The 24,560-nt window shown below is 47.5% G+C and overlaps 1 protein-coding gene and 1 long non-coding RNA gene across 4 annotated transcripts in view; one reads left to right on the forward strand and one right to left on the reverse strand.

Moving 5' to 3' along the window:
• The window catches only part of LOC138456472 (uncharacterized), a 44,007-nt gene extending 20,343 nt beyond the window's left edge, over positions 1-23,664 (forward strand). Inside the window, exons 2-4 of the long non-coding RNA XR_011262102.1 lie at positions 1,303-1,379; positions 6,773-6,849; positions 23,633-23,664. This is a non-coding gene — a long non-coding RNA (uncharacterized lncRNA). The remainder of the gene's footprint in view (positions 1-1,302; positions 1,380-6,772; positions 6,850-23,632) is intronic.
• The window catches only part of PPOX (protoporphyrinogen oxidase), an 867,939-nt gene that overhangs the window by 726,188 nt on the left and 117,191 nt on the right, over positions 1-24,560 (reverse strand). The window lies entirely within an intron of this gene.

Consider the following 24,560-nt stretch of genomic DNA (forward strand, 5'->3'; position numbering starts at 1 on the left):
TTAACCATATGGTCTGTGTTGTGGCCATTGTGTGACGGCCCTTGAAAGGCCTTAAGCTTCTAGCCTCTTGTCCTACAACAGGATCGGATGGTTGTCCCTGAGGACACTCAAGTGGGGTTGTACTTCATTTCAAAATTCTGAACCGACAGGGGAGGGAGAAGGGAATCAACAAGGTTATTATGTTGGGGAGCATGCGCAGGGGGGAGGGGGGAGAGCAGGGTGGAGGGGGAGGAAGGTGTTTACGGTTAAGTAAAAATGCCAATTAAAAAAAAAAAATGTAAAAAAAAAAAAAGTATAAAAATAAATTCTCAACCGAGTGTGGTGGTCTGTACCTGTTGTCCATCGATAATTCACATCCCAAAAGTGTGTTTGCGCTTTCCAGAAGTGTTGTGTAATTGGGGACACTTCAGGCGATGCTTGCCTGTTCTGGTAATTATGTGCATAGATAACTCCCTTCCAAATTCCGACCCCCCATGTATTGTTGTTCCCACATTGTATTAAAAGGGGTGAAAAGGTGAGAAGAGAATACCAACTCCTTTTTGTACTTTATTTGTATTTATTTGAGAAAACCATGATCGCATTTCGAACAGAAATGCTGCACAAAGTATACAATAACAGAGGTCAGAGGCAGTCTGTTAAGATGGATTTCTGCACTCTGACCTGGTGAGCAGAGGTTCAGAAGGCCAGCTTAGTTTCTTGGAACAGGGTAACCTTCTGGACAAGCCAGACCAATCAAGATAGCATTGGCGGCGGTCAAGACTAGGTCTCTGGAGGGGTGAGGGTGACTGAAAGACCTCAATGAGCACACAGAGAAAAAGGCAGTACAAACCACTCCCAGTCAGGTGTAGATATATTAAAAATACAAATACTTGTATTCAAGGCCTTTGAGTTTCAACACACTGTAATTATGAACAGTAATACCTTTAAACCAATATAATCCTACTAAAATACATATATACAAGACCAAGTGGCTGTGATGTAGTCTCTCGTATAATAAAGAAGAAAAACACTGAGTCAGCAGTCGAGCTTGTTGTACCTGTAGGGCTTGTTGGAAAGCCAGCCTATCTGCTTGAGCCTGTTGGCTCTGGAGTTGCAGAGCTTGTTGCAGGATTTGTTGGCCTTCACTTAAAGTTTTAATAAGTTCTTCCATGGCGTACTCACTCTATCCCACCGCTGCCACCAAATGTGATGTAGTCTCTTGTATAATAAAGAAGAAAAACACTGAGTCAGGAAGTAATTTTCTTGGGTTTACGTTTGTTACCCAAAACTTTTACTAACAGGAACTTTCTTGCTTTCTTTTAGGTAAAAGGATACGTCTTTGCTCTATGTTCTTCACAACTTTCCAGCTAAGGGCTTCCTTTCAGAGAGAAGATGAATAGGTAAGTGTCCTTGAACAATCTCAGTGACTTTCCCTCTTTCTCTTTTACTTTTCTGTCCCTGACTCTCTGTAGCTTATTTTATTCATTCACTGCTCTTTCTTTCTTTTTTAGCACTGTCCGTCTCTCTTAATCTTCTCTTTAATCTTTCTCTGTTCAGTATGAAAGAGACTTCTAAAGTAACCTTTTCTCTTTTATTTATTTTCTTGAGTAATTGTCTGCTGTGAAACATTGGTTATTGGTGACTGTTCAGTGTCATTCCTCATTCGGAATTCGTAATGCACCCTCCTTTTATGCGCGGCCTTTCAGTTTCACTTCAGCCAGCATGTGGCCTTCTAGGTGCTATTTGCACTAGTCTATATTCTTTCCTTCGTTTACTTTTACCCTCGCGGGTTACACGTACCTTCGTAGCAACACGCGTTGCTACTGTATTCAATCAGGATTTATGTGCATTGTAGTCTCTTCCCTCTGAACAGCTGTGTAGCTTGGTATTCAGCATTCCGCTGACTCCACCTCCTTGGTCTCCTCCTGCTGGTCTCGTAGCATAGATCGACACGGCAGGCAGGGAAAACAGCTGTTCAGGACCATAGTCTTCTTCCTGATTCAGCAGAGGAGGACACGCCCACCCTTCCCAGGCCTGTAACAGCTCAGACACCGGAGCTTGTATTACTCCAACACTTGATATCTTTAATGGAACAAACTTTACATGACGACGAACGGTCGCCTCACAAACACAAACGAAGGCTTCACTTAGCGCAACGGCACCGTTGGTTCAGCAACAGGATTATTATGCTTTTCGCTTTCTACATTTCAGTACGCCCAGACGTAACCGTCACTCTCCGTTTTGTCCTGATCGTCCGAGGTTCCCTAGCAACCAACATCAAGTGATGCATATTAGAAAAGAGCACCTCATGAGCTCGTTCTGTTTATGAAAATATAAACGTGTCATGTAACTGAGACATTCATTCCCATATTTATAAGTATTTTAACTGAGGCATTCATTCCCATATTTATAAGTACAAACATGTTATGCTACTAAGGCATTCATTTCAGACCCATAGAGTAATACTTCATCACATACCCCCTCTACTAGGCCCTTACACTCAGGAAGGGTTTCAGCCCTGGACAAATAATCAGCCTGCGCAATTAAACGACCTGGTTGATGGATGTTTTTCAAAGAGAAGGGCTGGAGAGAAAGAAACCACCTTAGGACCCTTTGATTTGTCTCTTTGTTTCTTGCAAGCCATACGAGGGGAGCATGATCTGTTATTAAAGTGAACTCCCTCGCAAGCAGGTAATATCTTAAAGCTTCAATTGCCCATTTGACCGCCAAACATTCTTTTTCTATAGTGGGATATTGCAATTCGTGTGGAGGTAGCTTTCTGCTGATAAACAGGATTGGTCTTTCCTTTTCTCCCTGGTTTTGGAACAAGACGGCACTGAGGCCCGTGCCAGAAGCATCAGTATGAAGAAAAAATGGAGCCTCATAATCTGGGCAATGTAAAATGGTTTTATCTGTTAAAGCTTCTTTTAAAGCGTTGAATGCCTTTTCCGTCTCATCTGTTTTCTAATTTCTTTTAGAAAGCGAAGTCAATAAATCTGTTAATGGTGTAGCAAACTTAGACAAATGAGGAATAAACCTCCTGTAGTAGCCTACAAACCCTAAAAATGCTCGTACTTGCCTGGCATTTTCTGGAAACTTTAATTGTTTAATCGCTTTCAATTTCTCCTCTTGTGGTTTGATAACTCATTGTCCCACATAATATCCTAAATATTTGGTATGTAGTTTGCAACATGTGTTTTTTTGGGATTCACATGTAAGCCTGCTTGTTTTAGGGTTTTTAGTACAGCTCCCAAGTGAGACAGGGGTTCAGACCACGATTGACTGAAAACTATGATGTCGTCCAAGTATGCCCCAACATATTGTTCGTGACCTTGAATTAAATAATTCATCAACCTTTGGAAGGTAGCTGGTGCTACTTGCAATCCGAATGGCAAAACTGTAAATTGGTATAGACCTGTTGGCGTGGCAAACGCAGGTTTTTCCTGATCTGGAGGGTATAAGGGTATTTTCCAGTAACTTTTTGTAAGGTCCATTGTCGTCAGAAGCTTGGCCTTTCCTAGATTATTTAGTAGGTCTTCAATTCTCGGCACTGGATAAGCATCAAACTTAGAGACCTTGTTTAACTTCCTGAAATCCATACAGAACCATCTGGTTTTGGTACCAATACCACTGGCGAACACCAATCACTATAGGACGGTTCAATTACTCCTAAATCCAACATCTCCTGAACCTCTTGATTCATTGCTTTGATCTTCGCCTACAGGATTCTGTATGGTCTTAGTCTTACGGTGGTTCTGGGTTTTGTGGTAATATGATAAGTCAGGTTAGTTTTTCCGGGTAAGGAGGAGAAAACTTCAGCGAAAGTATCTAACAGCAATGATAAATCCGTTTTTTGTTCTGAAGAAAGATCCTGATTAATGTTCAGACTTTCCAACCCCAACCTCTTTTCTGTTTGGGGAAAATGTTCCTCCTGGATCTCACTATGACTTATCATAGCCACTGACTGAAACAGAGGTACCCACTTTTTAAGGAGATTTACATCGTATGTCTGAAGTGAGACTCTGCTTTCTGGCTGTCTTACTTTATAAGTTAGAGGACCCAATACCTCCTCGATTTTGTATGGCCCTCTCCAGGCCGCCAACATCTTGTTTTCAGAAGTAGGCAACACCACCAAGACATGGTCAGCCACCTTAAAAGTCCTGCGATGAGGGTTTGGATTATAGTACCTCTCTTGTTTCTCTTTGGCTTGAAGCAGTTTTTCTCTGGCTATGGTCTGTAGCTTCTCCACCCTCTCTTGTAATTGGGAGGCATACTCCATGAGTGATAACTCTTGTGATGGTTGTTCCTCCCAATTTACCTTTAAAATATCTAACAAAGACTGTACTGGTTTCCAAATAGAAGCTCAAAAGGTCAAAAGCCGGTCGATGATTGCGGTGTATTCCGTAAAGTCAAAAGTAGCCAAGGGAGTACTCTATCCCAGTCCCTATTTTCGGGGTTAGTAGTCTTCCTCAGCATTTGTTTAATGGTCTGGTTATACCTTTCTACTAGACCATCTATTTGAGGGTGGTAAAAATCCGTTTTAAGATGATCAATTTTTAGAGTCTCGCACACTTGTTTAAGGACATTGGATAGGAAGTTTGTCCCACGGTCTGTTATAATCTCCTTAGGTATCCTGACTCGACCTATAAAAGGAATCGGGGCATCACAAATCTGTTGTGTGTTGGTTGCCTTCAAAGGAAAAGCTTCAGGATATCGAGTCGCGTAATCCACAATTACCAGAATATATTTGTGTCCTCTTCTGGAAGGTTCCAAAGGTCCTACAATATCCATGCCTATCCTACTAAAAGATTCTAAAACCAAGGGGATAGACTGTAAGGGAGCCTTCTTTTACATTAGCTCTGTTCTTTCTTTGACATTCTTCACAAGATTGACAAAATATCACTATCTGACTGTATACTCCAGGCCAATAGAACCTTGATAATATTTTTTTTGGTTCCCAAATGACCTTCCCCAACCTGCAGATGAGCGACTTCCAACACTGTTTTGCAGTATTTACTCGGAACCAAGAACTGTTTCAGCTCCTCATTATCTGGAGACTTGCTTAGCCTATAATAGAGTCCATTCTGTTTAATGAAACAAGGTCCTTGTCCGGTTGGGGATTTTAAGGCACGTTCCCTAGCATACTGTAGAACAGGATCCAATTCCTGTGCTGTACGGAAGCTGTCTCCATCCTCGTCTAGCCTCCAATCCACAGCAACAGGGAGGACATTCTTCGCTCTCCAGTCTCGTTTAAGGAATCTTCTAGGTGTATTACTCTTTGGAGTTTTCGGAGGGGAACTGATGATTTCTTGGTCGTGAAATGGTGCTGTTTCTGACCAGCTCTTCTCTATCTTATTGACCAATTTTGAAAAATTAGGTACATCTGATCCAACTAATAACAGCTTAGGTAACTTGGGTAATACAGCTACTCTTATCTCTATTGTCTTCCCCGCCAACTTCATCTGTATTTCTTTCGAAGGGTAGGACCTCATATCCCCATGAACACATCTAATTGGTATTTCCCCCGTAGAATTATAAACTTCACCTACCAGGTCTGAGGTTACGGCTGTTTGTAGGCTCCCTGAATCGATCAAAGATCTTGTGGGTTTTCCATCCACTTCCGCATCACAGATATATATATATATATACACACTGCGATTTATTCACAAATTCACAACCGGTTGTTCTTGGTATTCGCAGTCTTTTATGGATTCAAAGACTCCAACATCCGTGGGTTCGGACTTCACCTTCTTTGGACAGAACCTGGCTAGGTGTCCCCAGTCTCTGCAGTCGAAGCACTGAGGACCTCTTGTTGCGAATGGCGTTTGTCTGTAGTTAACAGGGCCTTCACTACTAGGTCGAGAGAGAATATTTTCAGTTTCTGATTTTCTTAACATGGAGTTCGGCCACCTCGTCTGAGTCAGAGGTTTGCTCAAGCTAACATTGTGTCTGTGGTGATTCACATAAGTTAGCATCTTGCCCTGCCTGGCTTTCTGATAGGCTGAGGCGATGTCGACAGCCTCTGCTAATGAGGGTCGGTGATGTTGTTTGACCCATCGTTGCACGGGTCCGGGAAGTGCTTCAACAAATTGCTCCAATATTATTTTCTCTGTGAATTCTTTTGGAGTGGAGGTGGCCGTTTGTAACCACTTTTCAGCAAGTTCTTTCACCCTATAAAACAGTTGTCTATGAATTTCCTCGCCGGACAATTTAAGCTCACGGAACTTGATTCTATAAGTCTCTTCATCATGCCCCAATCTTTCTAAGACAACCCGCTTCATATCCCCATAATTTGTGTCACCAGTCGGATTTGCAGCTTGATAGGCGCATTGCATTTCGCCGGTCATTAAGGGAGCGATATAGTGGCACCATCTATCAGATGGCCACTGGGCATTCCTGGCCACTCGTTCAAAATTCACTAAAAAATGTGCAGGATCCTCCCCTGCTGTATATTTCTGTAATATGGAGGTTGGAACTTGGGGAGGATTTCTTATATTCGTGACTTCGAGCAGTTGAGCTTGTTGTACCTGTAGGGCTTGTTGGAAAGCCAGCCTATCTGCTTGAGCCTGTTGGCTCTGGAGTTGCAGAGCTTGTTGCAGGATTTGTTGGCCTTCACTTAAAGTTTTAATAAGTTCTTCCATGGCGTACTCACTCTATCCCACCGCTGCCACCAAATGTGATGTGGTCTCTTGTATAATAAAGAAGAAAAACACTGAGTCAGGAAGTAGTTTTCTTGGGTTTACGTTTGTTACCCAAAACTTTTATTAACAGGAACTTTCTTGCTTTCTTTTAGGTAAAAGGATACGTCTTTGCTCTATGTTCTTCACAACTTCCCAGCTAAGGGCTTCCTTTCAGAGAGAAGATGAATAGGTAAGTGTCCTTGAACAATCTCAGTGACTTTCCCTCTTTCTCTTTTACTTTTTTGTCTCTGACTCTCTGTAGCTTCTTTTATTCAGTCACTTCTCTTTCTTTCTTATTTTAGCACTGTCCGTCTCTCTTAATCTTCTCTTTAATCTTTCTCTGTTCACTATGAAAGAGAGACTTCTAAAGTACCCTTTTCTCTTTTATTTATTTTCTTGAGTAATTGTTTGCTGTGAAACGTTGGTTATTGGTGACTGTTCAGTGTCATTCCTCATTCGGAATACGTAATGCACCCTCCTTTTATACGCAGCCTTTCAGTTTCACTTCACCCAGCATGTGGCCTTCTAGGTGCTATGTGCACTAGTCTATATTCTTTCCTTCGTTTACTTTTACCCTTGCGGGTTACACGTACCTTCGCAGCAACACGCGTCGCTACTGTATACAATCAGGATTTATGTGCGTTGTAGTCTCTTCCCTCTGAACCTCTGATCAGCTGTGTAGCTTGGTATTCTGCGTTCCGCTGACTCCGCCTCCTTGGTCTCCTCCTGCTGGTCTCGTAGGATAGACCGACACAGCAGGCAGGGAAAACAGCTGTTCAGGACCGTAGTCTTCTTCCTGATTCGGCAGAGGAGGACACACCTCTCCTCCCCCGGCCTGTAACAGCTCCGACACCGGAGCTTGTATTACTCCAACACTTGATATCTTTAATGGCACAAACTTTACATGACGATGAACGGTCGCCTCATAAACACAAACAAAGGCTTCCCTTAGCGCAACAACGCAGTTGGTTTAGCAACAGGATTATTATGCTTTTCGCTTTCTACATTTCAGTACACCCAGACGTAACCATCACTCTCCGTTTCGTCCTGCTCCTCCGAGGTTCCCTAGCAACCAACATCAAGTGACACATATTAGAAAAGAGCACCTCATGAGCTCGTTCTGTTTATGAAAATATAAACGTGTCATGTAACTGAGGCATTCATTCCCATATTTATAAGTACAAACATGTTATGCTACTGAGGCCTTCATTTCCATATACTTATAAGTACTTTAAGACCCATAGAGTAATACTTCATCACAGTGGCCTGAAGGGTTAAAAGCACAGAATGGGTCCACAACCTGAAAGGAAAGGGAGAAAATAGTGCAAATACACTTTAGGCATTTCTGCAACGTCCAAATCCTAACTGAGAGGTAGTCCAGTCCCTACGAAGATTGAAGCCTAGTGCTCAAATGTACTTTCAAATGCTGGTGCACGCGATAGTGCAGAAGAGTGAAAACAGGGTCTCTTGTAGGGTCAGTAGCAGCTAAGGAAGGTGGGTGAGGTGATGCAGAATAAGTACCCACTATTTGTGGAGGGTCTCCCCAAAAGGGCAGAACAGATTCCAGGAGTTGGAATGGGACGGTATACCGCACAGGCTACCTGTGGAAAGGTGAGTGGCCCTCAGGGGACACGTGTGCGTAAAAGTGGGTGGATGCGCTAGGGGCCACCGGCAAGGGTTGCAAGCACTCGCCGATCCCGGCACACTCTGGACCAAACGTTGGCAGTCGAGTCCACTTCGCTTGCAGGTTCAAATGCGGCAGTTGTGCGACTCTGCAGCTTTCAGCGGCAAAGTTACAGCGTTGATTCCCAAGCGGGACAGTGGCGATTTCTCCGCTCCTGGTGGATGGATCAGGCTAGCAGCCTTCAGGCACAGAGGGGCACAGCAACAAGGCACCTGCGAAGTTCGTCACCACGGCTGGGTAACACAGTAACCATGTGTACTCTGGTTCGGGAGCTCTCTTTACTCCAGACCTGGGAATGGCATGTGTACGAAATTTGGCGTGAGAGTGACGTGAACACAGAGCTTGCGATGTACCAGGTTTCAAGGCTCTCCTCGAAACGGCGACGGTGTCAGAGCAAAGGTCCTGCGCAAGCTGGTCAGCCCACTGGTTGGCCCAGGAACCCTTCCGAGAAGGTTTACTTGCACGGTCTGATGAAGGTGCCGAGAATAGTTGGTCCCACTGTTCTAATGGGTCGAAGCGGCTTCACAGACCTTTTAGTTCGATCAGATGCAGAGGGGACCAGCTGGACGACAGCGGGCTCAGGGTGCGAAACCTTCCAACGGGTCACCAGCGGTTCTTCGACTCGCGTTCTTAGTTTCAGGATACTTGGATCCTATCCTAGGTTCAATGAGAACTCAAGATATCAACCTGGTGTTGGTGTTTGGGGCTTTCTCTTATCCAGAATCTCCTTCACGCCAAAACAAAGAAGACCCAATGGGACATCTGCTCACATACAAGCACACCAGACATGGACCAATCAGACCACGGTCATCCCAGCCATTGACAGCACACTAAACTCTCTGGCACCCAGGATGTGTATTGGAACTAGACCGTCCAGCCCACATCCTGGAAGCACACACACAAGGCATGCAGAAGCCCGCGAAAGCTTGGTGTTTTGCGGGAGAATGCATGCCCAAATAAGGCTCGACCTGGGGAACTCAAAGGGGCAAAATGGCCAAAGGACAGGACACATAACCTTGTGGCATGGCCATTTTGGAGTCAGGCCACTTTCATATGCCAACCGCAGTTAACATGGTTAACAAGGCAATAAAGGGTTAAAAACATGTGAAAACATAAGCTGCCACCAGCCCTGTCCAAGGCACATCTGCACTTCTTCTGAAAAATCCTTTGAGGGAGTTTAGGGCCTTTGAAAATGAAAGGAAGGCCCAAGCACACTGTACTGTAAGGTACATTGTGCACTTGTAACATGTTGCTGAAAAGGTGCAACATTGGAAAGGACTAAGGGAAACAAAGTCTCAGAGTATGGAATTTCTTAAAGGGCATGTCAGTTTCCCCATAATAAAGGGAGCGAAAGCTTAGCGGAGTGCAGCTGAAGGCTGTGCGTCACTGGCATAGTAGCAAAACGTTGGGGGGTACACAACTGGAGGGATAACTTCACATAAATGGGAATCTTTCCTAACACTCCCCCCTCCCAGACCAAGGACACGGGGAATTAATCCACCCCTGAGTGAGTCTCATGTTCAGGTCAGTTAAACATTCTGGACAACCCATCAGCATTGCTATGTTGGACATATAAATTGTGTTAATGTGGGCACTGGCCATACTTAAACTAAGTCATGGGCATTGGCATGGGCACTGAGTGCATGGAGTTATGAATAAAGACAGGTGCCGCCCTGGACGTAATTGCAAGCGTTGGCATGTGCCATGTTTCGAAGGGGCCAGGAGCGACAACATGCATAAACAACTGAATAAGATGATGAATGCCAACCACACACCACATATGGATGAAGTAGCCTTAGCTAGTCGTCGCCGCGCACCGACTGGATTGGGAATGTTCTCTGAGCAAGATTTGAAGGGACACACAAATGCCTTCCTGCCCCGCATACAGACAGGTGTCACGTAGGTGGCCGAGGCCAAACTTGGGTAAAGTTATGAATATGTGTGGATGCCATGTGCAAAATGGACCGAGTATCGGATGGCCCAGATCAGGACAGAGACAGAGACGCTGCTGCAGCCCTCGTGGGGAGAATGCAAATATTTTAGCAGCGTATCTCCAGACAGCAATGCCAATTAACCAATCCACTAACAATTTCACCCCTCTGCATACACCTCTCAAACTCTAACCAAACACAACCACAAACCTACAACACAACAATTTGCACAAACTTCACTACACTGCAACAACAAACAAACCACACAGACCGGCACATCAGCACACAAGGTCTACCAATCGTAAAACACCCCAAGCACAGCCAACGGACCCACCGGGCAGAAGCCGCCAACAGCACATCACTGCTCTCTTGCACTTCTCCTGCTTATTCTCACTAACTCACCCCCACCTTCCCCTTCCTTTCAGAGCCGCCAGAGCGCCAGGGGACCACTCCAGTGGTGATAGTGCGCGGTACAAATATCCTTAGTGCGCGGTACAAATATCCTTTAACATTAACATTAACCTTGTCAATGCTCAATAGTGAAGTCAAACCCTTGCAGGCTTATGGACCACCTGAGCAACTTTGGATTCTCTCCCTTCGTGTTCATTAGGCACTTTAAAGGCTTTTGGTCAGTTTGCACAGTGAAGTGGGTCCCATAGAGGTAGGGCATCAGCTTCCTTAGGGCCCACAAAGCAGAGAAACATTACTTCTCTACTGTGGACCATATGAGCTTTCTGACCTTAAACTGGCGACAAATTAATCCAATAGGGTCTGTTCCTTACCCTTCTCACCTCCTTGTGATAGTACAGCTCCTATCCCACTGTCAGAGGCATCTGTCTGCACAATAAAGGGTCTTTGGTAATCAGGGGCCCTGAGAACATGGGCCTGGCACAAGGAGTCTTAATCCATTGCTGGCCTTCCCACACTCTTCAGAGCAAGTTACCTTCTTGGGTTTCTTTGGATTTGTGAGAGCAGTCAGAGGGGCAGCTATGGTGCCATAGTCTGCCATGAAATTCCTGTAGTTCCCTCTGAGTCCTAAAAAGGCTCTCACTTGGGTGTGTGTAGTGGGGGTAGGCCAGTCTTGTACTTTACTGGGTAGAAGCTGTATCCTCCCTCCACCTACTTCATGCACAAGGTATACCACTGAAGCTTGTCCAATCTGGCACTTACTGGCCTTTATGGTCAAGTGGGCTTTGGGAAGGGCCTGCAACACAATGTTAAGGTTTTTCACATGATCCTCCCAGGTGGCACTGAAAACCGCTATATCATACAGATATACAAGACAAAATGTATCCAACCCATTAAGGACATGATTCACAAGCCTCTGAAAACTGGCAGGTGCATTCTTCATCCCAAAAGGCATTACCCTGAACTGGTAAAGACCCCCCGGTGTTGAGAAAGAAGTCTTCTCCTTTGCATGTTCTGCAAGAGCTATTTGCCAAACGCCTGCAGTGGGTCAAATGTGCTGAGGTATTTGGAGGCCACCAAAGTATCCACCAGCTCATCTGTTCTAGGCCAGGGGTATGCATCTGTCTTGGTGACAGCATTCCGAGCCCTGTAATCAACACTGAACCTCAGCTCAGAGGAACCTGCCTTTGGAACCAAAACCACAGGGCTGCACCAAAGACTACTGGAGGGTTCACTCACCCCAAGATCCAACATTTTGTTGACCTCTGTCTTAATGTAAGACCTTGCTATGTCTGACATTCTGTATCCCCTATGTTTGGTAGGTACACTAGCTCCTGTGTCAATATCACGTTTGCACCAAGGTGTCAAACCAGGAGCATGTGAAAACAAGGGGGAGTACTGCCTCAGCAAACTTCTCACCTCTTCTTGTTGATCAGAAGTCAGGTGAGGGGCCACTTTGACACCCTCAATGGAGCTATCTGAAGGGCTTGCCTGGAACAGGTCAGGAAGAGGTTCTGACTCCTCCTTCTCAACATCTGAAGCCAGCAGCAGTGCAGCGATTTCAAGTCTTGGGATGAAAGCCTTCAGCCTATTTACATAGAACACTTTTGGAGCCTGTCCAGCCTTTCAAAGGTCCATTAAATAGTTGACCATGGCCAGTGACTCCACCACTGTGTAAGGGCCTCACCATTTGTCCTGCAAAGCTCTAGGCCTTATAGGATTCATGATCAGGACTCGCTGACCTGGTGTGAAGTTGATGAGGGCATCTTTCTGATCATACCAATGTTTCACCAGGGCTTGCCCAGCCTTCAACGTCTCACTAGCCAGACCCATCCCCATCAGAAGTACCTTTTTCTGAGTCCTAGCACTTAGTCTACTACGTTGGTAGTGATGAAGGGAATGGGAATCTCCCACCACTCCTTGACTATTGCTAAGGGTCCCCTGACAGGGTGACCAAAAAGAAGCTCGAAGGGGCAGAAGCCAACACCCTCCTGAGGTATCTCTCTGTAGGCAAACAGTAAGCATGGTAAGAAGATACCATGTTGTTCTTTGGGGCCCTCCCAGAGCATCAATCATGCTATTAAGGATCCTGTTAAACCACTCAACTAGACCATTGGTTTGTGGGTGGTATGCGGATAAAAGCGTATAGGTTATACCCCATTCCTTCCACATGACCTGCATTTACTTGGACATAAAGTTGCTGCCCCTATCAGACACAACTTCGTCAGGGAAACCAACCCTAGTCAATATACCAAGTAAAGCTTTTGCAACTGACTTGGGAGTCACAGTCTTCAATGGGGTGGCCTCAGCATACATGGTGGCATGGTCGACCAGCACCAGGATAAACCTATTGCCTGAGGATGTTTGGGGGTCAAGGGGACCAACAATGTTGATCCCTACCCTCTCAAATGGTACCCTCACAACTGGGAGTGGTACCAATGGAGCTTGGATTGTTGTGCCACTTTCCCAGATAACTTGCATATGGCACAACTCCTGCAATGACCTTCTACTTGCACCCCCATCTTGGGCCAGTAGAAGTGCATGGATAACCTTTGCTTGGTTCTCTTGATGCCAAGGTGACCAGCAAGGAGGACTTCATGTGCCAACTGCAAGAGGCAGGGTCTTACAGCAAGGGGAACCACCAACCTCCTATGGTCTCCTTCTGTACATTATGTAGACTCACTGTAGAGGAGCCCACCTTCCCAATAAATCCTGTGCTTCCCAGGAGGTTCACCCTCAATCTGCAGGCAGGCTTGTCTCCTTAGGCCTTCCACTAGATTGGCACTCACGTTGGCCCTTACTGAATTCAACCCTGTCAGGACCACCTTCCACTAGCAAACTCTGTAGTTCAGGATGGTCATGGGGACTGAGGATGTCAGGCAACACCTCCTCCTCGTCAGGTTCAGGTGTTTGACCAACTACCTCCACCTCAGTGGTAAGTATGTTAGGGGAATAATCGCTTTCCCTCTTCTGTCTTTGACTCTTTTAGCCTTGGGTTTCCCCTTTGGCTTAGGCTTGGCATTGGACTTGGCCAGTGCAGCCCTTGTTTGTGACCTTGGGCATGGTCTCTCTGCTGTGTCACGCAAAAGTAATAAAGCTCAGAGATCATTCCCCAGCAGGACCTTTCCTGTGACTTGCCTCTGAATGCTCACTGGCATCCTGACTACAGTACCATTTACAGCAAGATTTACAGGCATAACTGTGAACTTGAGAGGGGGACCATCAGCTAATTAAGTGGGCAACAAAGGAGCTCTGGCAACTTTCTCTGGGTCTACCAATGTAGAATCCACTACTGTTCTGCTGGCCCCACTATCCCTAAGGGCAGGAGTGTCAACTCCATTGATCAGCACACGGTCTTTGAAATAGTGATTAGTGTTATCAGGAATTCTAGCATAAGCCTCTGAGACTTTAGGCTCCCAGAAACCGAGGGAAACTAAAATGACCTCAGATTCTATCCCACTGGGGAAGGAGTCTGAGGAGAAGGATGCCCCTGTAATCTCTTCTTCCTCATAGGAAAAGGCCAGATTCGCAGAGTGGACCCCCAACGTTTTGACCTTACATCCAAGGTCCTCCATCACATGGTCACTTGCTCCACAAGCCACACAAGATCCACTGGGTCTTGGGACATAGGGAGGCTTACTGTAACCAGAGTTCTGTGTGGAAGGATAACTTCCACTACCCTGTGCATTTTCCTGTGACTTAAAATTGCATTTCTTTTTCTGGCTCTTTTGGGAGGAAGTTTTATCAAACCCCCCACCCTCTTTATCTTTGGACTTTTTCCCCTCCTCCTGTTTGCCAGGATGAGTATTGTCTATATGGGAAACTCTATGTGACACTAACAATTCTGCTGCTGTGGGCAGCTTCTTAGGATCTAACTCCTTTGAATCTGCCAAATGCTGCTTAATCTCTGGGGAGCAGGATGCAAAAATATGTTCAAGCATGACAAGACATATCATACCCTCAAAGGTGGAGACCGTTTAGCCTTCAACCCAACCAGTGAAGTTCTTGAAGGACTCGGTTACATAAAACACCCAAGTCCTACCTTCTTTCTTTTTGTACTCTCTAAACCTCTTCAAGTATTGGGCAGTAGTCTTCACAAACCTTAAGAAGAGAGTTTCCTTCAACATTGCAAAATCTACTCTTTCAGCTTCTGACATTTCCATGATACCACTGCAGCCAGAATGGGGTAGTCTGCTGAGCAACCATGCAATCTTATCAGCATTAACAACCTCTTGAACCTCACATGCATACTCAAATGCATTCAACCAGTCCATAATGTCATTCTTCTCGTCATACACACTGTGCAGATCTTTGGGAAATCTTGGATGAGAGGAGGACCCAGACCCATGTTCAGATCCCTTGGATGCATTTGAAACTTGAAGCTTCGCCAGTTCCAACTGGTGATCCCTGTCCTTCTGTTTTTCTTCCAGCTCTATCTTCAGCATAGCCATGTGAAATTCAAGCTCCTTCTGCTTAAACAGCGGCTCTTGCTTCTTGAATTCTCACCTGGCTATCAGCATCAGAGCCTGCAGAGGAAACTTGGGACATTACATCATCCCTGTCATCATGGGGAATGGGCACCATGGATGAGGGCAGCGACAGAACTATCAGTTCTGTCAGTGAGGGCAGCCCCACCTCCTTCTTCACTCTCATCTGATGCTATGGCTTTGAGTTGGGACTCTTACCAATCCACGATCCTTTGGATCATTTTAACTTTTGTGCCCTGAGCAAGCAAGCCTCTCTCAGCACACATTATTCTCAATGTTTTAGATTTTGAAGCATTCAAGGTTATGTTGGTATGTTTTTCCATTATAATAGATGGGTCTATGGCCTTTACAGTTACTTACTACCAAGGTCACTATGTGTCCTGGGTAGGGGTAATATGAAATGCTTTCACTAGTATGCAACACTGGATACCTTCAGTCCTATCCCACCGCTGTACATCAATTTGTTAAGATGGATTTCTGAACTTTGACCAGGTGGGCAGAGGTTCAGAAGGCCAGACTAGTTTCTTTATACATGGTAACCTTCTGGACAAGCCAGACCAATCAAGGTAGCATTGATGGCGGTGAAGACTAGGTCTCAGGAGGGGTGAGGGTGACTGAAAGTCATCAATGAGCACACAGAAACCAATATAATCCTACCAAAATACATATATCCAAGACCAAGTGGCCTGAAGGGTTAAAAGCACAGAATGTGTCCACAACCTGAAAGGAAAGGGAGCAAACAGTACAAATACACTTTAACGTCTTAAGTGCCAAGGACGTGCTATCCCTTCCTTGACCTTACGTTTGCAGTGCCAAGGACGAGATAGCTTGTCCTTTTTGGCACTTCGTTTTGTGCTATCCCTGCAAAGCATGGATTGCACAAAACTGAAATCCAACCCCTGTGCTATGTGGGTCCTCCTCACGGCCCGGGGGTTGGATTTCTTTCAGTTTCACGTGCGTAACACGCCGACATGAAACTGAAAGCAATTTCACTGCGGCGGCCATTTTCGGCTGCCGCACTGAAAGTGAGAAGGTGAGTGCCCTTCTCCCTCTCCCTCGATCTCTGGCATTATTAAGCCATTGAGATCGAGGGAGGTGTTGTTGGAAAGGGGAGACTTTTTGCAGCATTACTGGTCGCAGATCAGGCACAGAGCGTTCGATCCGCGGCCAGCAATGACACTGGACCACCATAGATGCGTTTGTGACGTGGGGGGTTGAGGGGGCTGCTTACTAGGTAAGCAGTCCTCTCCCCCTGGCCCCTAATACATGGGGCTGCAGGTGTGGGCCCCCCTGGGGCAGATGGGTGCACATTAGACCACTAGGAGAATTTCCAATGAAAAGGGGGTGGCCCTCCCCCCACCCACCCCAGTGGATGGGGGCACCTCATGTAGCCCTCCCTGGGGGGCAGATTTCTGCCCCTAGGATGGACTACATGAGATGCTCCCCCCATCCATTTGGGGTGGAGGGGAGGGCCACTAGAAAAGTGTGGACAGGCCCCCCAAAGGGTGTGGACAGGCCCCCCCAAAGGATGGTGCCGCAATTTGAGCCCCCCTGGGGCACATGGGTGCCCATCTGCCCCTAGGGAAGGGCCCAAACAAAAACAAAAATAATGAAAACATGCGTGGATTTGGGGATTTGGGGGGTCCCACTAGTAGTGGAAGGTGAAGATGGGAGCATGGCAGTGTGGGTTGGTTTTTGCTGTGCTTACACAAACAATATATGTGCTTGTTTTCTTCCCGTTTAAAGGTCTTATACAGTTCAAGCTTCTGTTATATAGACTGCGTCACGAGGACGTTGCGTACCTGTTCGTCCGGTTGAAGACCTTGAAGATGATGCCAGGCTGTCAGGAGTCCTGCGGAGATGTAGTTGATGACGCGGGAAGCCAGCCCAGCTCCCGCCCGAGTGGAACCGGGTTGGAGGTGAACCAGCTCCCAACGCCATGGGTGCGCTCTCCCCTGATTAGCGTGGCGTCAGGACAGTGCAAGCACTGACAGGGGGAGCCTTTCCAGATGACGATACTGAGGCCCAGGGAGGACTGGATCCGGAAGGTGGAAGTCCCAAGGATCAGGTCACAGTGGAAGTTCGTAGGAGACTGGATCCGGCAGAGGAAGGTAGAGGTTGGCTCACAAGGAAGGCACCAAGGCAGAGGGAGGCAGAGCGAGCAGGCAGACAAGGGACAAGAGCCAACTAAAAGGAACAAAAGGGAACCACCCAACTAGAAGGAAGGAATAGGGAGCCCCAACCACAGGACAAGGAGAGGACAGGACAACAGAACCACGGGAAGTACCTGCAGGGTACCAGGAACAAGAAATAACGGGAATCAGGTAACAGGTAAGGAAGGCACAAGGAACCGGCAAGGAATGCGATCCAATTCAAACCGCGTTGAGACGCGGTTTGAATGAATGGCCGGGCTCCTTAAATAGGGCTACCAACACCTGGGAGGCTTGGAACGCAAGCCGTGCTGTCTTCCAGGCGTTGGTTAGCCTGGAGAGAGGCGTGGACCGCAAGGCTGTCCAAACCGAGTGCCCCGTGCAGTGCGCATGCGCGGAGAACGCGAAACAGTCGCCCGTGCATGCGCAGACCAGCATGCCCAGGGAACCCGGAAGCGCTCGAGGACCAGGACAACCCTGGAGCCCCCAAGCGAAAACGCGGGTACATCCTCCAGGATGGGGCGCGCCGCTTCAGGTAAGTGGACCCCAATGCGGGCGGCGTGACACTATGCCCCCTCCCAGAAAGACCCGGGGCCCCAGGTTTCCAGGGACAACGAAGGAAAAAGTCACAGACAAGACGGGGTGCATGCACATGACTGCGCGGCTCCCAAGTGCGATCACAAGCAGGGTACCCTTCCAATCGACAAGGAATTGGAGCACCCCCCGACAGATCCGTGAGTCACATATTTCCTGCACTTCAAATTCAGGGACCCCCCCGTACTTGAATGGAGGATGGCCGAGGACCGGAACGCCCAAAGACATCCTTCACAAAGGGTTTCAAAAGGGAGACATGAAACACAGGATGCACTCGCCAGGATTGGGGTAGCACCAGTCGAAAAGCAACTGAGGACAAACGTTTAGAAATCCTGAAAGGCCCATAGAATCGGGGTGCCAATTTGGTGGGCAGATTTTGCACCGGCAGGTTCTTGGAGGACAACCAAACCAAATCGCCCACCCGGAAATCCGGCTCCGTGGACCGACCCTTATCTGCCTGCTTTTTCATGCGCTCCTGTGCCTCAACCAGGATACCCCGGGCCAGGTCGTGTTGCCTCTGGATGTCGAAGACCAATTGATCCGCAAATGGAACAGCGCTGGGCAGTACTGGACTAAAAGGAACCAACTTGGGATGTAGCCCGGTAGAGCAAAAGAAAGGGCTGACACCAGTAGCAGTATGCGTTGCGTTGTTATAGGACACCTCAGCCAAATCGAGATTCTTCACCCAGTTGGATTGAGTTGCATTGGCATAACAGCATAGGTACTGCTCAAGAGTTTGGTTAGTGCTCTCCGTCTGTCCATTTGTGTGTGGGTGATAACCAGAACTCAAAGCTCTGCAGATACCAAGATGATTGCACAATTGATGCCAAAATGAGGAGAGAAACTGCGAGCCACGATCTGAGATGATCTTCTCCGGTAATCCATGTAGTCGGTAGATGTTGTGTAGAAATGCCAGAGCCATCTGAGAGGAGGTAGGTATCTTTAAAAAAGGTATAAAGTGTGCATACTTCGTGAAACAATCCACTACCACCATAATGCAAGTGTAGCCCTCAGAAGGCGGGAGCTCGACAATAAAGTCAGTGGCGATGGTGTGCCATGGGTAGGGCGGTGTTTCGGTAGGCTGAAGTAGTCCCAAAGGTTTTCTCCTAGGCGTCTTGGTCTGAGCGCAGATTGGACAACCCTCCACATAACTCTTGACCTCCTTGGCCCAACCTGGCCACCAGAATTGTCTAGAAACCAGCTCCTGAGTAGCCTTGATGCCACAATGACCACCGACTTGTGAATCTGAAACCCCTGAAGGATGTCTAACCGTAGTGAACACGTCGGTATGTACAGTCGTTTCAAAAAGAACAGAAGACCATTGCGTTCAGTGATTTGTGGTCGCTTCAGAATGTCGGCTCGATCTGGGTCAACCAGTGTTTCTTGTACTATTCTCTGCAGATGAGGAGAAATCGTGAAAAGAAAATGCTTAGGAGAAATCAATGGAGCGTTCAAACTGCAATCCTTCTCTTCCTTCTCCAGAGAGCGAGATAAGGCATCAGCCTTCAGGTTCTGAGAGCTGGGGATGTAAGAAATGTTGAAGTCGTAGTGAGAAAAGAAAAAGGCCCACCTGGCTTGTCGAGCGGTGCGACACTGCAAGGATCGTAAGAACTGCAAGTTGCGATGGTCAGTACGGACTTCTACAGGAAAACGACCACCAAGCAAATGGTGCCTCCACTCCTCAAACACAGTCTTGATGGCCAGGAGCTCCTTCTCTATGACTGCGTAGTTCTGTTCACTAGGAGCGAGCTTTCGTGAGAAATAGGCCACTGGGTGTTCTTCGTCAGATATAGGATGCTTCTGTAAGAGAACAGCGCCAACAGCGAAGTTGGAAGCATCAGCCTCAACGATGTAGGGCACCTCATCGTTGGGATGACGTAAAACAGGAGATGTACTGAATGCCGTCTTCAAACAGTTAAAGGCTGCTGACGCCTCTGAATCCCAAAGGAACGGAATCTTGACACTGGTCAAACATGTCAACGGGGCCGTGACACAAGAAAATTGAGGAATGAAGCGCCGATAAAAATTGGCGAATCCCAAGAATCTTTGAAGGGACTTCAAGTCGTGAGGTTGTTTCCAATCTCGGATTGCTTGTACCTTATCAGAATCCATGTGGATTCCAGCCTCGCTGATAACATACCCCAGAAACTCCATCTTGTTCCGATGAAATGAACATTTTTCAGCTTTGGCGAACAACTGATTCTGTGATAGACGTAGAAGAACCTCACGTACATGGAAAACATGTTCCTCCAGACTGTCCGAGAAGACCAGGATATCATCCAGATAAACCCAGACCGAGATGCCAATCAAGTTGCTGAAGATGTGATCCATAAACCGCTGGAAGACGGCCGGGGCATTACACAACCCGAAGGGCATTACCCTGTATTCGTAATGCCCAAATGGAGTCTTCCACTCGTCGCCCTCATTGATTCTGACTAGATGGTAAGCTCCGCAAAGGTCTAGTTTGGTGAATACTCTGGCTGACCGTAACGACTCCATGATGTTCCGAATCAAAGGTAACGGGTACCTGTCTTTAAGGGTGATGTCATTCAGTTGACGATAATCGATACATGGCCGTAGGGTACCCTCCTTTTTCTTCACAAAAAACAGTGGGAATCCCGCGGGGGATTTGGAGGGTACGATGTATCCTTTCTCGACACAATCGTCCAAGTAGTTCCGAAGTACCAGTCTTGCGGTCTGAGTCAAGGAATAAACCTTCCCATGAGGGATCACCGCACCCGGGATCAGGTCAATGGAACAATCAAAAGATCTGTGAGGTGGAAGGGGTATGTCTCCAGGCTCAGAAAACACGGTCCTCAGGTCAGCATATGCATGTGGAATCTGGGACAAGGAACACAAACCAGATGGGTTCTTACCAGAAGTAAGAGGTGTTGAGGTTGGTGACTTCAGTGACGGGCCGGAACCACAACATTCTTGAAGGCAAAGAGCAGAGGTAAACACTAGAATTCGGGACTCCCAATTGATCGAGGGACTGTGTCGCAGAAGCCAAGGTAATCTCTACACCACTTGATATGAAGGCGACTTGATGACATCGAGAGCAATTCTCTCCTCATGACCCTCGATTCGCAATAGCATGCCAACTGTATGCAACCGTATGGGTCCGGAAGATAAAGGCGTACCATCAATGACCTCCACTGGTATCGCCCTTCTTCTGGTAAGCAATGGTATGCCGCTGTTGATGGTGAATTCCTCATCAATATAGTTACTGGAAGCCCCATAATCCAACAAACCATGGACATCAACTGTCTTATCCTGCCACTTTAGACTGATTTTCAAAATCATCAAGACGGCTGGCTGCATAGGTGGAAACGCCTACTGGCACAAGAAAGGTCTTGTAGCAAAGAAGGACCTGTCGTATCCTTTCCAGTAGACGACAGGTCTCCTAGTTTCCCCCTTTCTTGATAGGACGCAAAGGACAGGTACCCAGATAGTGACCTGCAGCTCCACAGTATAGACACAATCGCAGACTTCTCCTGCGCTTCTTCTCTTCTTCTGATAAGGGACCTCTTACTGCACCCAATTGCATTGGCTCAGTAGAGGAATCCGAAGGTACCGACATTCCAGTAGGTAGGGTTGAGGGCCTGGGGTACACCTTCTCAAACCGACGTCGCTCACCCTTTCTCTCCGCCAATCTCTGGTCTATCCTCAAAACTTGTTCTACAAGTTTCTGAAGATCTTCGGGTTCAGGAATGTGCAACAACTCATCCTTGTATTCCTCTCTTAATCCCCGGCGAAACAAGGTCTTCTGTGTTATCTCTGGCCATAGGGAATCAGTCGCCAGTTGATGGAAACGGCCGATATAAGTTATTATATCGGTATTTGCCTGTTGAATATCCATCACTTGATTCTGTGCTGTGGAGGCCAGATTAGGAGACTGGAAAACTTCCAAGAACGCTTTCTCAAAGGCCAAAAAATCGCTAAGAATGGGGCTATTAGTAACAACCAGGGGTGTAGCCCAAGCAAGAGCATTCCCAGATAAGTTGCCCAATATGTAGCCGATCTTGGCTTTATCATTATTGAAATGAGTCGATCGGTAGAGGAAATGTATCCGACAATGGTTGCAGAATTCACCCACACGTCTGGGATCTCCATCGAATTTGATGGGTGCGGTGTGAGCCATGGTGTTTTCAGACTGTGGAATTGCCCCAATGTTTTGTGTCACCATTTGACGTAATGTCACATTCTCCTGACGCAGTGCAGTCATCTCAGCACGAAGAGCTTGTACTTAATTACGAAGACCTGGGTCCTCTTCCATCTCAGAGTCCGAAGTATCCGAAGGCAGGCGTCTCAATCTGTTATAGACTGCGTCACGAGGACGTTGCATACCTGTTCGTCCGGTTGAAGACCTTGAAGATGATGCCAGGCTGTCAGGAGTCCTGCGGAGATGTAGTTGATGACGTGGGAAGCCAGCCCAGCTCCCGCCCGAGTGGAACCGGGTTGGAGGTGAACCAGCTCCCAACGCCACGGGTGCGCTCTCCCCTGATTAGCGTGGCGTCAGGACAGTGCAAGCACTGACAGGGGGAGCCTTTCCAGATGACGATACTGAGGCCCAGGGAGGACTGGATCCGGAAGGTGGAAGTCCTAAGGATCAGGTCACAGTGGAAGTTCGTAGTAGGCTAGATCCGGCAGAGGAAGGTAGAGGTTGGCTCACAAGGAAGGCACCAAGGCAGAGGGAGGCAGAGTGAGCAGGCAGACAAGGTACAAGGGACAAGAGCCAACTAAAAGGAACAGAAGGGAACCACCCAACTAGAAGGAAGGAATAGGGAGCCCCAACCACAGGACAAGGAGAGGACAGGACAACAGAACCACGGGAAGTACCAGCAGGTTACCAGGAACAAGAAAGAACGGGAATCAAGTAACAGGTAAGGAAGGCACAAGGAACCGGCGAGGAACACAATCCAATTCAAACCGCGTTGAGACGCGGTTTGAATGAATGGCCGGGCTCCTTAAATAGGGCTACCAACACCTGGGAGGCTTGGAACGCAAGCCGTGCTGTCTCCCAGGCGTTGGTTAGCCTGGAGAGAGGCGTGGACCGCAAGGCTGTCCAAACCTAGTGCCCCGTGCAGTGCGCATGCGCGGAGAACGCGAAACGGCCACCCGCGCATGCGCAAACCAGCATGCCCAGGGAACCCGGAAGCACCCGAGGACCAGGACAACCCTGGAGCCCCCAAGCGAAAGCGCGGGTACATCCTCCAGGATGGGGTACGCCGCTTCAGGTAAGTGGACCCCAATGCGGGCGGCGTGACAGCTTCTCCTTTGTTAGTTTAGTGTTTTTTCAACATTGTATATTACGCAGGGGCAGATTGCTAGGGGTGGGTGGGAACTGGGGCTGGCGTGTTGGTGGTGTGAGGGTGAGTGGGTGCTTGGGGGAGGTATTGTGGTGGCCAGGGACACACTTGCAGGGGCAGACCATTAATTGCCCTCCAGACCAGCTCAACAGTGATTTTCCCCTGGGAGGGCAGTTTGCCACTATGCCATCTGCACAATGTTTACTTTGTGGTGGGGTTTCCATACGCCCATTGGTCTTATTCCCATTTCCTATCAGTGTGCAGTTTACCCTTCTGTGCTGGTAGATGACTGGGATGTGCCATGTATCTGGTTGAAGGAATCAAAAAGTTTGCAGATAGCAGTCTCACAGTTTGGATGCATTATTAGTGGGTTGAGTACAGATTGTAATTCTTTTTTGTTTCCTTTGCAGTTGTGGATAATCGAAAGCTTTTGCTGACTTAAGTAAGTAGTCTAAAATGTGCTTTTCTTATTATGCATTGTAATGTGGGGTTGCATGGTTACTGTGGTGGGAGGGACTGTGGCTGGAGTGTCAGTGGTATGGGTGGGAACGGTTAGTGGGGAGGTAATGTGGGCAATGATGGGTGTGGCCTGAATATGTTTGCTGCTTTGTATGAAAAAAACGTTAGTAAACATAATGAGTACTACTTTCTGAAATATGTTTGCGCTACTAATGCAGATGTTCATTTCTTCTGAGCATGCAATGTAGAGTTGATATGGAGCTCTTTCCTTTTATTGGAATGGTCACCATTTGTGTCATACAAGTCCAGCAGTGGTCCCAGTAAGCCCCGCCAGAGTCCCCATGCTTTCCCAGGGGGGCAAAGCTGTAACGCAGGCCACCAAGAGGTCCAGGGCAGTCGGGGGTGAGGTCCCTGGGCTTGGGCACCAGTCTTCCATATGGGTCTTTTGTCCCCCCCCCCCAAGTTCAGCAGTGGTTGCAGGTTGCCCCAGCAGGGTCCCCATTCCTTCCTGGAGGGGAAAGCTGTAGCGCTGACAGGCCAGAGGTCTGGGATCGTTGGGGTTGATGTATCTGACCTTGGGCGCCTCTCTCCCTTATTGGTCGAGTGCCCCCAAGTTCAGCAGTGGTCATGGAGCTTTGGCTCTCACAATGAAACGGTCCAAAATTGTATCCATTTGTGATGATTGGCACACATTCTGTCAGGGTGCCTATATTGACAGAGAATACAATGCACACCTGCTGTGGAGTTCATTTCCTCTGTCCGAATAGTCATCCTGCCAAAGTATCACGGTGCAGTACGTGCAAGTCACCTTACCACCGCGGAGTACAATCAGTGGGCCACTGGAACAGAAACCTTCACTGATTGCAATGGTGGCAGCAT

Source organism: Ambystoma mexicanum, chromosome 1p (assembly GCF_040938575.1).
Source record: "Ambystoma mexicanum isolate Mex_15411 chromosome 1p, UKY_AmexF1_1, whole genome shotgun sequence".
Lineage (NCBI taxonomy): Eukaryota > Metazoa > Chordata > Amphibia > Caudata > Ambystomatidae > Ambystoma > Ambystoma mexicanum.